Source organism: Podarcis bocagei, assembly GCF_964188305.1.
Source record: "Podarcis bocagei genome assembly, chromosome: 1".
NCBI classification, from domain to species: Eukaryota; Metazoa; Chordata; class Lepidosauria; order Squamata; family Lacertidae; genus Podarcis; species Podarcis bocagei.
This window is the reverse complement of record NC_138125.1, coordinates 113,107,378-113,123,710: the sequence shown is the minus strand read 5'-3', so window position 1 is coordinate 113,123,710 and position 16,333 is coordinate 113,107,378.

Genomic DNA, 16,333 nt, shown 5'->3' with positions numbered 1-16,333 from the left:
GGTAGACCTTGGCTCAGGCATTGGGCGTTCTCCCTCCCCGGTCCCCAGCCGGGGACCTAGGGAGCATCAGGGTTATCCAGTGTGTGGGGGGGGGATGGGCCAGCTCTGGAGAACATATGTTCAAGCAGAGATGGCCGCCCCCGTAACGCCGCCGCCGCAGGAGAGAGCAATGACGACCTTTCGGTGTACGGCCAAAGCCTCCCTTCATAAAACCCCTTTAACGGGGAACCCTGGTATCGCCGCCGCAAGAGGAAGATGGACAAAAGGATTCCGCCCAAGGCCTGATACCGCCAAAGTTGTGACGTTTTGCTATGGGAAAGGCGAAACCTGCCAATGCAGGGAAATTCCTTTCCGGCCCTTTAACAGCGACCTTAACGTAGCAGCGCCCGCATACCTGTGAAGAAAAGTTAACCTGCAAAACCTGTGAAGAAAAGTTAACCTGCAAAATAAGACATTAACTAAGGGTGGGTAGGGTGGGAGAAGCTCTGGAGCCAAGTGAGAATCCTAGGTAAGATCCTCCCTCTATTGTGTGGGCAGGTAATCCCTCCCCTACCTGGCCTGGTCTCCTTGGCAACGCTTCCCCCAGGTGGGATTGGACAGCTGACTGAGGTAGGCGGAGACCTCCAGGTATCCCACCTGAGGGAAGGCAAAGCCAAGCCTATGCTGTAGGAGCCGCTCCAGATCTAGGGGCTGCACGCGTCCACGCAAAGGGCGCCCCCCGTTTAAGCGGGGAGCGGTCATTGCTAGCACATGTATAGCAGCACAGCCCCACAGTCTTCCTAGGGATTGAACCAACAACAATAATTTTTCAAAAACCCCAAGGCCAAAGTGTACACTTGTTCTATCGTTGCTCTTTTGGTGCAAAATGTCTGGGTACAAAACCAATGTAACATCACTGAGGTGCCAGCGGAAATACATGTGCTATGTTCACATGATTTGCTTCACTGCAAAGTAGAGGGGTACCCATTATTCTAGAAGAGTTGAACTTCTTCCTCCTATTTTAAGGAGATTAATGATCTCCAAGGAATAGATCTCGCACAGCATGGTACCCTGATTCACATACAGAATTCCTGCAAAGACAGCTTCTCACGTTGCAGGGGGCTGAGTATCGCCCTTTTTCAGAACACTTAAAGGAACAGACAACCTGTTACTTGTGGAATATGTTTGCTGTAAATTGCTCTGTGCTGTAGATTGCTCTGTGTGTACATGCACGTGCACAGACACGCTTCACTATAATTCTGTGTACAGAGTGCTTGACAAAGCTCATGTATCCTCACAACAACTGTAATAGTATTATTAATAATAATATTATTATTAATAATAATTTTTTATTTATACCCCGCCCTTCCTGGTTCAGAAAACCGGGCTCAGGGCAGCTAACAACAAATTTAAAACACTTAATGACAAAGCTCATGTATCCTCACAACAACTGTAATAATAATAATAATAATAATAATAATAATAATAATAATAATAAATAATTTTTTTATTTATACCCCGCCCTTCCTGGTTCAGAAAACCGGGCTCAGGGCAGCTAACAACAAATTTAAAACACTTAATTGTAAGGTGTTTTAAGCTTCGGGTCCCTTCGTTCATTGACAGATCAGGCTTCCTCAACCTTGGCCCTCCAGATGTTTTGAGACTACAATTCCCATCAGCCTACTAGCTAGGGATCATGGAAGTTGTAGGCCAAAAACATCTTGAAGGGCCGAGGTTGAAGAAGCCTGACCTGGATTCAAGTTGGGAAATGTGGCAGGGAACTCTGACCAGTTTCTGGGTCCCTGCCATGTGTATGCTTATTTCAAAAGATGCACTCATCTTCTTAGTGTGTGTGGATGGAGGCACATCATATGAAGTTGCCTTAGGAAATGGTGAGAAGGTTGCCTGCACTACAGAGCAAAAGGTTGCAGGACTCCCTTTGGTTTTTAGCTCCATGATGGCCCTCTTGGACAAAGCTTGTCTGTTGAAGCAGACATCTAGTAAGAGTCGCGTTTCATGCTCGGCATGTCCTCCTCGTCTTCCACAGAAGTGACTCAATCTTCTGTATTTTTTAATATGGCATCTTTATTGTGAATTATTTCCAGAAGCATGTAAAAAGATGAACTGAAGGTGAAAGGTACCATTTTATCAGCTTTTAAAAGAGAAAATAATTATTTGGCTGGCTGCAATTTGGCTTAGATTGCTCTGAGGACTCTTTCACAGCTGTCTCTCTAAATAAATTTAATGGCTTTGTTTTAGGGGATTGTGTGATCCACATCAGAACATAAAAAGAGCTCCTCTGGTGACTTAGGTAGCCCCTGTGACTGGAAGTGCCTTTTTCCAGCTGCTGCTGGTACAACAGCTATGACCATTTCTGGATGGGAAAGCTTCACCACAGTGGTTCCCTTTATGTGGCAATAATGTCTGCCACAGCCACACCATGGTTTGTTGGGATAGATGAATCAAGTATCTCCAAAAAAAAGTATCTCCATGGGGAACATGCACAAAGCAGTTGCTTTGTGACCTCACATGTTTTGGAAATGTATACAGTGGTACCTCGGGTTACAAACTTAATTCATTCTGGAGGTCCGTTCTTAACCCAAAACCATTCTTAATCTGAGGCACGCTTTCACTAATGGGGCCTCCTGCTGCCACCGCACCACCAGCATGCGATTTTCGTTCTCATCCTGGGGCAAAGTTCTCAACCCGAGGTACTACTTCTGGGTTAGTGGAGTCTATAACCCGAAGTGTTTATAATCCGAGGTACCACTGTACCCCCCTTTCACACGGCAAACATTGCTTTAGCTGTGCCAGACCTTACTCGTAGCAACGTATTAAAAATTCTTACACCAGACCAGCTCATCTGCCCCTGTGACCCAAGATTAATCAGTGAGGCTTATGATTTAGCAGGTAGTTAGAACCTGGGCATTCCCTATCCAAGCCCAACGTTCACTTTGCACAAACACACATGCAGGTTGTCAAAAGCTTTGGCCTTCTAATGGATCTCCATGGCCAATCACTTTTACAAAGATTCACTTGCAAAAGTGGATTCTAGTTTTGTTTTTATGTTATATTTCACATCAAAATGAAACTGCAGGTGTATCTCAGTTGGTCACCATGTAGATAAAGGAGAAGTGATTGTTTCTCCTGCTAAAGGTAGCTAATATAGATGAAGCTCATATGTTTCTGGCATCTTGGAGAAACCACACATTGTGTTGTTTTCAATTATTCATTGACAATAAATATTTTTAAATGAAATTGTTGTTGAATAAAAAATAATGTGGCCTTCTCCTTTGAATGCATTTGGATAACAGAAATGGATATTCTCCTTTCACCCTCCCCCCTTCCTAGCATATTTATGTATTTATATGTTCAGGCAGGGTGAAGACTGCCTGCCTCATAAATCAGTACTGAGAGCATGAATGCAAGTCTCTTCAGATCATTAAAAAGATTTAAAATGGCTGTGGCCAGGATCCAAAGATCATTTGTGTGCGGTAATTGTCTACTGCTTGCAAGAGAACCTCCCCTCACCCCTTCACACAACCAGCTTGAACATTGAATAAGGAAAAAGAAACTTTGGCCAGATGTTTTTGTACTTATTTATTTTCAATATTTATGGACAGCTTTTCATCGTGGATGGTCACAAAGCAGTTTATGCAGCAGTTAATAAAACAATCCTTACATCAAAATAATACGGTGTTTAAGATAAATAATAATAATCCACAGCAGGTATAGTGCAACTTATGATGTCCATTGAAATAGAAAGGGGATTCTTCAAGTACCTGAAGTTCAGTGAACAGCAGGACTTTTTGACCTCACATGGAAAGGGGTTCCACAGAAACTTTAGGGTAGATCCACACCAAACTTTTAAAGCACATTGAACACACATTTAAATCACATGACTTCCCCCAAAGAATCCTGAAAACTGAATTTATGTGAGGGGAAACTACAGTGTCCACTCAGTGTGTTTTAAATAGGTCCCCCTCCCATCCGAAAAAAACCCCTCAACTAATTTTTGGTGGTTTTCTGTAAAGCACTATGACACACTTTCCATGCAAAAGTTCTTGAGCAATTAGTTACAGATTGCTTCTGTACCTAAAAAAAAAAAAAGTACTGACTGTACTGACTGCTGGTTATGATACATTGAACAAAGAGGCAGCACTATTATACGAATTTGTCTTCACACTGAATGGTTTCAGCCAGCCGGAAGAGGGAATAATTACTATGCTTATTAAGTTTATAGACCACACTATAAATATTAGAAGTAGAAACATGCATGCAATATTAATTTAAGGGTTTTTAAATGGAAAAGAGTAGTAGAGCAGAATAAGACACTATAAGATTTGGTTTCTTCATGCAGGAGCCAACATACATTTATAGAAGAATTCTACTACTCTTGTCTTCACACCTGATCATATCAATGGCACACATTTTCTTACTTGCTGTCCATTCAGCATCCTGTTTTGCTTAATTTTTCCTTGGCTCCCTGCTTCCTCCACCCTTTCTTTCCATTTCCTGCTTCTTCACTCCCAGCCCACCTCTGCCCTTGCCTTTAGTCCTTACAACCGCTACATTCAGGCACAGTGACAACTTATTGGGTCCCATCATTGGGGGGGGGTGGAGGAGGCACACCCATCTACTCTGAAAATTCTTCCCAAATATGGGAGACGAGGAGGCACCCTACACCTGCTCAAGAACACAGTCTTCTTTACTGATTCACCTAATCCAAGGTCTGGAATCTAACACTGAAAACAGGTTCTGAGTCTAGTAAGCAAATCTTGGTGCAAATTAAAGTGCACACACCATTTTAAACATGGATAGAAATTTGAAACCCAAATCAAAATGTGATCTCTCCGCATAATTTTTCAAGTATGACCTCTGTTGTGAAATACCTTCCGAACCACATTTGTGCGTATGCTAAAGGCACTTCCAGCTGCTGATGTTGTTGTTTATCTAATAAATATGCTTTATTTTATTTACTGCTGATTCAGTGGACTAAATTGTTAATTGGATGTGTTTTCTTGCTTTGTAGAATTCCATTACCCAATTTCATTATTAGCTCTGAGGGACCTGTAGTAATTGTTGGCCACTGTGCCTCTGGGGATTCAAAAGATGGAGTTCATTTCAGCCCTGAGGGTACCACTTAAGCACTGTTGAATAGAGCAGTGGAGAAGAAACATTTAGTTGGAAGTCTCATTGCTTTCCCCTCTGGTTGTTTAAAAAAATAATGAAATAAAGAGATCAAAAGAATACCACAGTGATATTTACAAATATAAATAGTCTTATATCTTCAGAAATGTATTGTTATGTGGCAACTAAAGGATAAGTTTGGCTTGAATGCATAAAAGGCAACATCACTTAGTGATTATATTTATCATGCGTGGAAACAAAGGATATTTCTATCGGTGGCATGCTGTAAGGTGGAATTAATTTCTTAAAATTAATTAAAATTAAAATGAAAATGCATTCTAATGGCGCTGTTGCTGCTGCTGCTGCTGCTGCTGCTGTTATTTATTAAGTTTCTATAGTATCCTTCATCCAAGGATCACAGGGTGGTTTACAATATAAAAACATAAAAATAGTAACAAACGAAACCAGCACTTTGAATTGGGCCCAGAAACTAATTAGTAGCCAGTGCAGTTGCACCAAGATTGGCGTTATATTCTCAGACTGAATTCTATACCCAGCTGAGGTTTCTGAGCCATCTTCAGAAGCAGCCTCTTGTATAATGTGATGTAGTAACCTAACCTAGAGGCTGCCAGAGCATAGACAACAGAAGTTAGGCTGTCTCTGTCCAGATATGATTGCAGCTGGGCCACCAGCAGAAGCTGATGGAAGGTACTCTGGACAGCTGAGGCCACCTGAGCATTAAGCAACAGCAAAGGATCCACACATGCCCCCAACTGCATACCTGCTCCTTCAGAGGAAGTGTAACCCCATCAAGAGCAGGCAGCTTCCCATCCATCCAGTCTAGGGAGCTACCCACTAGCAGTGCCTCAGCCATACCTGGATTGAGCTTTGGTTTATTTTAGCTTGATATACGATGCTCCCATTTCCTTGTGAGGGACATACAAAAAGCCAAAACACAGTATTCTATCTCATAGCACCAGTCCCAATTGAAGGTGCTCACTTTGGTCTACAAAAAACCATATGGCTTGAACCCAAGTTCTGAAAGGAGTGCTTCTCCATTGCCTGCAAACCCATGCCTTAAGATCTTCTGGGAAGACCTTGCTTATAGTTCCATATATTAACTGAAGCATGTTCCGCAATGACTTACAGTATGCGGGACCTTCTCGGTAAGGGTTCCCCAGTATCAGAACTCTCTTGCATTGGAGACCCATTTGTCCTCCTCATTGTTGCCTTTTTGATGTCTGTTCAAGACATACCTCTTCCATGTGGCCTTGGGGGCCTGAAGAGAAGTTGGCTGATTCTTGTTTACTGTGACTTTCTATACAGTTGCTATGTTGTGATTGAACCAGGAGCCGGAATACTTTATGATTTGTATTTCACTACATTCTTTTATATCTGCCAAAGATATTTTAAAGATCATATACCCAGTGCCACTGATAATAAATCAGTGCTATTAAGCAGGTGGTCTGAAAATACAGGATTGTATCCAAATAAGCCCTACTGATAGCAGACTCGCTGAAATTAATTATTTCTATTAATCTCAATCAATCTTCTCTAATTAGGGCTAACATTGGGTGCAATCCCTGATTAATAAGAAAAAACAGGGCATTTTTTGTTGCCCCCATATAATGGATTGAGGACCCCTCAGCACCCCCAGCTCAGAATTACAGTATAAACCATGGGTAGGCAAACTAAGGCCCGGGAACCGGATCAGGCCCAATCGCCTTCTCAATCCAGCCTGCGGACCGTCTGGGAATCAGCATGTTTTTACATGAGTAGAATGTGTCCTTCTATTTAAAATGCACCTCTGGGTTATTTGTGGGGCATAGGAATTTATTCATACCCCCCCCAAAAAAAATATTTTAAAAATATAGCCCGGCCCCCCACAAAGTCTGAGGGACAGTGGACTGGCCCCCTGCTGAAAAAGTTTGCTGACCCCTGAGATAAACCAAACTTTTCTCAGTTCTTTCAAATCTAACCCCCCCCCCTCATGTTCCTCTCTTTGATAGTAGTGATTTATGGCATCTGACTGCCATCTAAAGGTACAAAGTGTATCTTCTAAAAAAATATTTTTGGCTGCTATAAAAGCCCACTCCCCCCCTCCCAATTTATGAGTCTGAGTAGTTTTTCAAGCAGCTTTCTCGAGCCTTGTTTATATTTCAGGCAAGTTGTGTGCTAGGTGCTCTTTAATGGGTGCCTTGTTTAAAAGTAACCCTTGTGATGGAGAAGGAAAATTTGTTACTTAATGTCAAAGGTAGGCAACTTTTTTTTCTCCCTGTCAAGGGCCACATTCCTTCAGAAATAATCTGGCGGGGGTTGCATGCTGGTTGTGTGCATGCATGGTAGTGGCCAGTGGTGAATGGCGCCAAAGCCCAAAGTGGCTGGGTCCATCCTTTCATCTCTGCCACCTCTTCCCCTTCTCTTGCACTGCTCAGCTGGCTACCAGGGAAGGGACTGGGGGCCACATTAAATTAGGCTGCGGGCCGCATGCAAACCTAGGGTGACAGTTTGCTCACCCCTGCTTTAAGTAGCTGAGGCATCTTCCACAAAGGTCAAAGACACAACAGTGAGATTGCTTGTATGAAACCAAATAAAAACCCAGGAGCAGAGGTGGACCCAAATGCTCTTGTTTTCTTCGCAAGGAGCTGCATCGGCACCCACCCACTCTTGAGCAATGGAGGTGCAGTCTGGGCAGGCGGGCTCCAAGACACTCTGAGCCAGAGTGGAGAGGCGCAATTTTTGTGCCGTTCCAGGTCTGCACCCTTGATGGGGGCAAACATATCCAGCCCCTAAGTATACCTCTGCCCAGAAGTATTCAGAGGCTTTCAGCCTTCTGTCCCCACCTTTCAGTTCTGGTAGAACTGGACAAAAGAACCAGGAGAACATGTGTCTGTTTCAGTGTGGAATCCTTCTGCCCCTACAGCAGGGGTCGGCAACCTAAGGCCCATGGGCCACAAACGGCCCATGGGGGTCTTTTCATCGGCCCACGAGCTGCCCAAGAACCGAGCTGCCTGCTTGGCGAGTCCCCGCATGCTGCGCTAAACAGGTGCAGCGCGGTGCGGGGACTTGCTTCTGCTGTGTTGAAAATCATGCAGACACGATCCAGCCCATGGAGGGCTGTCTCCTGGAGTGAACCAGCCCAGGTGCCGACTCCCACTAACAGGATGAAACAGCCTTTATAGGGATGGACTCCTTCACTTTCCCTGCAGTGGAGGGTGCAGAGAGTCCAAACCCTGCTCCTGTTCTTTCTCCCGAAAGTGATGCATTATTCAAGCAGGGCTGAAGAACTCAGACAGCAAGAGCAGGCTTTCTGCTTCATGTTTCAACTCAATTACTCTCTTGGAGTTGCTTTGTATTCATGGGGGCAGAATCATTTTGAGTGAGTTCTTTGGTCGTTCATTGGATTAGGGGCTGCTGTTAGCATGAAAAGCCCAGGACCATTCAGGGGGGAGAGGACCCACATGACCTGAATAATAGCATAGGAAGGAGCAAACCTAAGTAAAAATCTACCCTTAATACAGGTTAATGATGAGTTCCAACTTAAGATAAAATGATTTGTTTGTGAGTCTACCCTCATATAGAAGATAAAAGTCAAAAAGGCCAAGTTGTGTGCAAATTAACACACCTTTACAAAATGTTATTCTGATAGATGTCAGGATGGAGCAAAATTGAAGTATCCTTGGGTTCATTAGTCCAATTCTAAGGTTGCCATATTCCAAAGAGTAAAAACCAGGACACCCTGAAAGTTTTTGAGCTTTTTTAGACAATGCCAAATACGCTTTTTCCGTTTACTTGCTGAAGATCCAGGACAAAAATTCCCCCCAGACATCAAAAATTCACTTCCACATGGTAATGTATGGCAGTCCTAGATTATCGTACTGTAACTTCAGAAGCAGAAGAGAATGCAGTACAAACCATTTGAAGATTTCAAAGAATTGCTTGGTTTGGGGTTTTGCAACACTGCAATTTATTAACAGAGATAACCAGTAATTGTATTTCAGGGCCTAAATTATATCGCAGCTCAGGGGCGGGATACAAAACTCATATTTTGAAAGGTTATTTCACCTTTTAAAAAAGGAGCATATGCTTGTCTTGCTTATCTGTTTCTTAGCAACCAATTTTCAGAGGCTGCAATAGCAGGTTACAAGGGAAAGCAGAATAGGAAGAGAGAACCAAAGGAGGTGAGCCCAGACTCCAAACAGTCAGAATTATTCCACGGAATTGAACTTAGATTTATAGCATTTCCTGATTTAAAGGAGTTGGAGCTGAAATTGATTTCAGAGAGTGAGTAGAATGTATATTTAAAATACTGCATATGTAAACTAGGAAAGCAGATATGAAGAAAGGTTTTTTAAATATATATATATATAATTTAGATAGGTCAGTTTATTAGAGGCTTTGGAAAACAAGTTAATTTTGTAATAAATTCTGAGGAGCCAAGGTGTTAAAAGTAAAATGAGTCTATTTGATTTATCACCCACATGAAACATCTTTACTGAGGAGTAAATCTCACGAATAATTTCCTTCCTATTCAGTGTGCAAGGGTGCTTATGATTTAAGCCACAGCATGAATAGGCTTGCTGAGGAGTTTGTTTGTGCCTCTGTGCTATTTTCACTTTCTGCGATTAAAAAGCAGGTGTGGTGAAACTACTTTGAAACCGAGCCATGCATCTATTACCAGTGGAGAGCCTGGATTCCAATTTCCCTAGGCTTGGCCTTTTTCATATTTGCATGCTCTTCTTTGTGTATTTTTATGTCAACAGAATCACATCAGTGCCACCTGCTGCAAAGGTAAACAGCGCGATGGAACATGTCAACATTTCTCCCTTACTGCCGGCTACCTGATCAGGTTGCCCCTTTATGTAAACTAAGTGTGCCCTGTGAGATATGAAAAGGCCAGCTGCCGGCTGAAGGGAGCCATGCGCAGCCTTGTGTGTCAAAGCAGCTGGGGGGAAACATCCCTTGGGGATGACTTGCTCTAATTGCTGCTTCGGAGCAAGAGGAGTCCCTGGTACATTCTCTGCCATGGTGATGATGCTCAGGGCACACCCACAACAAGTTCGGCCGCTGGAGGGAGTGCGCCACTTAATTGCTTAAGCCTCAGCTCTGTTGTTCAGCTGTCAGCAGGCAGACACAACAAGCACGATTTGCATCACTTTATCCTACCTTTTAGAGGCCTTGCCCTTTGTGACACTGATGACTCTTTTTATCAATGGCCCAGGACTGAGCACTCTCAGCATCTTCCAGTGCTGAGTTTATAAGAGAGGAGCTGCAAGTGTCCGATCCTTGCATTTTCTCTCATAAATCCAAGACTTTCTTCACTTGAAAATCAATGTATTTTGCCTCTTTCAACAACATACACATAACAAAGAAATACATGAATCAGCAGAACGGGAAACTTAATTTAAGCCAGTTACCTAAAAACCAACCTTTCCTCTTGGTGATTGATATTACCTTGATTGAAACAACTCCAACCTTAATATGCTGCTGGAAATGCAACAGTTAACAAACAGAAAGGAGAAGCTTCTGCTTCAACTATCAGCTTAATTAAATTAGCCAGTATTAATGGTTACCAGCAGTCGTGAAATTTTAAGAGCGTGGGATCTCGGAGCCTGACACTTATTTTGGAAACAGGTTAATCGCATACTGTTATTAACACTTCCATTAATTAAGTTAACAGTGTATATGTAAAGCAGCACAGAATACCATTCTGTGGTTGTGAGTAGCATATCACGGTGGAATATGTGTGAGGTGGAAGCTGATGACACAGAGACGTGTTTTGCTCTGGGCTGTGGCTAATGGAGGAGCAAAATCTTTTGGGGTGTTGATGCTGTGATCCTCTTCATCTTATATGTAAATAAAGCCATATGTCCTAAAGATACCACAGTCTTTGCTGACCTTCATTCCAAGGCAACCAAACCCCAGGTAAGTGTTTGGAACCCGCTTGGAATCTCTCACTGCTTGGAGATTGGGGCAGCATATAATGATATAAAGGCAGAGAGAGAGAGAGAGAGAGAGAGAGAGAGAGAGAGAGAGAGATGCAGACACATACATACTCAGCAGGGGAAGGTACATATGGACAAAGAGGAAAAGAGAGACATGCTCTCTCAAGCAGGCCATTAGAGGAGGGAGATTCCCTGTGTTTTTGCTCCCCATTACAGTGCTGGGAAGGAAAGCTCTCCTGCTACCTCAGAGCTGCAATATGGAATTAAAAAAATTATTTTCCTCCCCAGCACTGGAGTGGGTAGAGAAAATGTTTCCTGAGTACAGTGGTACCTCTGATTATGTACTTCATTCGTTCCGGAGGTCTGTTCTTAACCTGAAACTGTTCTTAACCTGAAGCACCACTTTAGCTAATGGGGCCTCCTGCTGCTGCCGTGCCGCCAGAGCATGATTTCTGCTCTCATCCTGAAGCAAAGTTCTTAACCTGAAGCACTATTTCTGGGTTAGCGGAGTCTGTAACTTGAAGCGTATGTAACCTGAAGTGTATGTAACCCGAGGTACCACTGTACTTAGAGAGACTTGCAGTGCTGCAGAAGAGGGAGACAAGGTGTTTTTGCAAAGTAAGTTGGTGGAAAAGCTCATGGTTTTGAAGGGCTGGTGGAACCCACCACAGCACCATAGCTGGAATGCCACAGGATCACAGTAGAGACACCTCAGCAAAGCTATGTTTGTTTAAAAAAAATAAAAATTGTCAAATTAGAGGGATCTTGGGGAGGCTGCAGAAAGTCTCTCGAGGGGTTGAATCCAACCTTGCATTGGAGGGTAACGACTAATTTCAAGAAATGTTTCCTGGAAGAAGATGACGAGAGGGAGACTGTAGGTCAAAATTAAGTTTGCCAAGAAGCAGGATGAGACGGGAGGAACTAGAAACCATAATTGCATATCGCATTGCAAGGAAGCATTTGTCCAGGATGTTTCCTGTGGTTGCACATTCTGACAGGAAGCAGCGAAATGAAGGTGGCTTTTAAGTGTGCTCTTTTGAAATGCAGAATGTAGCTACGTGTAGGTAAAAGCATGGCACCCTTGTAATGCTGTGTACTTGCACTATTTTCGTTGTGTATGGGTGTATGGGTAAAAGAGAGGGGGGGGATGATTACATGTGATGATCTATAGACCCTGGACAGAATAACATCCAGCTAAATGAAAGATAACAGTACCTGCCTCCACCCTATTTGTATGAAAAGCAAAGCTTCCATGGTCACAGATCATATATTTTATTCCAATCACATGAGACCTTAATCTGAACTGGGGCTTCAATAGGAAGCAAAGCACAAAGTCCCCCTTTCTTCGTCCTGATCCCTCCCTCCCATCCCCCACTTTCTACTAACTTTTGAAATGCTATTCAGACAACTGCTAGTTGCTTCTCATCTGATTTGGTCCTGAATTGTAATTAGTAAGGAAGACCAGATGCATTCCAGAAGAAGTGCTCAGGGAGATAATGGGAGATGGTTTGTGGGTAGGCAAAGTGCAGATCAGTTGCAGCCAATATGGTGCCCTTTGGATGTTGTTGGGTTATAAGGCCCTTCATTCCTGACCATTTGCCATGGAGGGCACCACATTCAGTTTCTCTGTCTGCACCAGGAGTAGCCTAAGTTCATTAGTAGCATTTAGAGTGTTTGTTAAAGTGACAGCTGCGTAGGGTTGCCACATTCCAAAAAGTAAAAACCAGGACACACCGAAAGTACGGTGGTACCTCGGGTTACAAACGCTTCAGGTTACAGTTGCTTCAGGTTACAGACTCCGCTAACCCAGAAATATTACCTCAGGTTAAGAACTTTGCTTCAGGATGAGAACAGAAATCGTGCTCTGGCGGTGCAGCGGCAGCAGGAGGCCCCATTAGCTAAAGTGGTACCTCAGGTTAAGAACAGTTTCAGGTTAAGAACGGACCTCCACAACGAATTAAGTTCTTAACCCGAGGTACCACTGTATAGCTTTTTCTCTCTCCCCCCCTTTTTTTTAGAGTTTTAGACAAAACACGATTTTCAATTGACTTGCCTCTAAGACCCAGGACAAAGCACTGCATTTTGGGAACTACCCCCCCCCCATGTCAATTCCATCTTTGAAAACCAGACAAATGGCAACCCTAATTTGAAAGTGCACCAGAACGTTATAGCTCCTACTGATTTGCTTCCACTTTGCTCGCTTGTCTTTTTTCCTCTCTGTCTTAATGCCAAATGCATTTTTTTATTTCAGTTATAAAACTGTGGAGTATTTTGTGGACGCATCCATATTAACAAAATAGCGAACAGTTAATTTTATAGATGGTTTAATATAGTTTTAAAATGCATGCCCTTCATTCTAAGTCCAGTATGAGGGAATATATTCAGAGAAAAGAATGCCCTTTTGACAGTACTGTATAGTCTTTCCCCTCATTGGGAAATATCGTAAACATGGTTATTTCCTAACCAGCAAAGTGACAGGAGGGTGCTGTCAGAAGCAAAACAGCTATTTTTCATATGCTCAATTTTCATCTCAGTTGCTGCAGAGGATCTGCTTAAGACAAATGAACATCAACACAAAAGCAAAATGTGCAATATATAACACTATTTATTAGCCTTTTTAAAACACACCCACACACACCATGAAGTGTGCTGTGCAGTGTGTGTGTGTCGTCTTATTTACGAAACGAACCTAAGTCCTGCTTTTCTCTACTTACTGAAATAGCTCACCCCAAGTCCTCAACTGAATTGCTGGTTCAATTTTATGTCTTTGCCTCTTTCAATTATAGAATATAAATCTACTGGGCCTGTCTCGTGGCTATTTTAAAAATAGAATTCAAATGTCGCAAAGTTTTTAAAGAGATGATTTTGAAATATGTGGTCTGGATTGAAAGAAATGTGAAGCTGGCACTTTCCCCCCAAGGGGGCCTTTGTCTGCCTTCGCCTACAAACATTAAACAAGAGTTTCCCCCCTCCCCAGTGCCGCCCAGCAAATCACTTTTCAGACTGATGGCAGTTTCAGGTGTGCAAGTTCAGCCTTCTCAGCACCCCCATTGCCCACTGCTGCTCCATGACCCAACAAAATTGCTTCTGCTCACAAACTGGATTCTCACGGCTTGCTTTGTATGAGAAATCCTGATATACCGTATGCTGCTGCCCCTCTATTTTGAATAGCTGGTTGCTTTTTATCCCTGTGGTCACTTCCCTGTGTTGTTTAGAAATAAAACTCCGCTTAAGAAATGTCTTTGAAAAGGATTTTCTCCCACCCCCTTTTTTTAAAAAAAGTTTTTATTATTAAAATAATTCAGCATTAATACACACATATTACGAATATAGAAGCATACAAACATACATTTCATACAATCCTTAAAAATGTCCAAACATACCTACACTCAATCCCACAGATAATTCCTTTTCTCATCACCATCCATCACCCCTCACCCCACCTTTGTGTTAGACTTCCAATCTACTCAATTGCAATTTCCTTCCACTTCTATTATTTTCTTTCACACACCTTTAACCTAATTTCATGCTCCTCTTTCTATTACACATTGTTATCCATCTTATTTATTTCAGTATTTAAAACAGAACTTGTTTATTCTAATAGGAGTTCTGATTTTTATAATAATAATTTATTATTTGTACCCCGCCCATCTGGCTGGGTTTCCCCAGCCACTCTGGGCGGCTTCCAAAAATACAGTAAAATATCACAGATTAAAAACTTCCCTGAACAGGGCTGCCTTAAGATGTCTTTTAAATGTCAGGTAGTTATTTATCGCTTTGACATCTAATGGGAGGGCGTTCCACAGGGCGGGCGCCACTACCGAAAAGGCCTTCTGCCTGGTTCCCTGTAGCTTTGCTTCTCGCAATGAGGGAACCGCCAGAAGGCCCTCGGCACTGGACCTCAGTGTCCGGGTAGAACGATGGGGGTGGAGACGCTCCTTCAGATATACTGGACCGAGGCCGTTTAGGGCTTTAAAGGTCAACACCAGCACTTTGAATTGTGCTCAGAAACGTACTGGGAGCCAATGTAGGTCTTTCAAGACCGGTGTTATGTGGTCTCGGCGGCCGCCCCCAGTCACCAGTCTAGCTGCCGCAATTTTTCAATATGGTTTTGCAAGTATCCTTTAAACACTTTCCAGTCCCTGTCTATCTCCTTTTTTGAGATCCTTTTCTAACCCAGCTTTCCCTGGCCTGGCATCCTACTACACTTGGTGTGGACTGCAACTCCCATGATCCCTTTGTCGAGTGGCCATATTCAAAGTGCTAATGGGAGTTGTAGTCCGAAACCTCTGGTGGGTATCAGGTTGGGGAAGGGCTCCTCTAACCTGTGTCTCACTATGAAGACCTCACCCACCAAGCTTGGAGCTTTTCTTTAATCCTCGCTCAACTGATGGGCAAACTACCTTGCTTGCCAGTATTGACCCGCAGCTGCCTTAAACTACCCTTTCCAGGATTATTTGGGGGAAGCCATGGCAGTTTAAAGGGACATGATATGGCTTTAAATGTTTAGTGCGGGTGGGGCCTTATTTGGAATTCTCACAGCTGAGCGGAACAAGCAGAAGGGGAGCACGGTCAACCTGGTCCTTGGAGCGAATGTGGAGAAGCCAGTCTTCTGTACTCAAGAGGGAGGCTATAGTTAATTGTACAGAAGGTTCCTGCTCAGGTGTAGAATCCAGTTGTCATGGCTGCACTGTTGGCCACAAACACATTTTAATTTATTACTTATTTGTGTTTTTTTTAAAAAAAATCCCATGCTTTAGCCAAAAAGGCTCCCAAAAGAGCTTGTGTGATTGATTGATTGATTGATTGATTGATTGATTTAAGACCCTGCACAGTAGCTTTTCATAGAATCTTAGAATCATAGAATTGCCAGGGACCCCCTCCAATGCAGGAAATTGTCTCAAACCCCTGCAATGCAGGAATGTATAGCTGTCCCATACGGGGATCGAACCTGAAACCTTGGTGTCATCAGTGAGATAAGAGAAGTCAAGCTGAGCTGGTCTGTCAGCAGAGCCAGAACAGTGTCCCTGCTTCCCTTCTCGGCCCCCTCTGCTGCCTGATGAATGGCTCGTGACGGTGGAGGGAGAGGAATCTTCCTGCTCAAAAGAAAGTGAAAAGATGCATGTTTTATGCATAACTGATCTGTAAAAATCAATGGGGCTATTTTTTTTTTTTTACTATACGTCTTAGGAATGAGCAAAAAGCAAATCCAGTTGTTTTTGGTTCTGCATGCAAATATGACGTAGGACCACACACTGGTTCTCCATAATATATGTAGA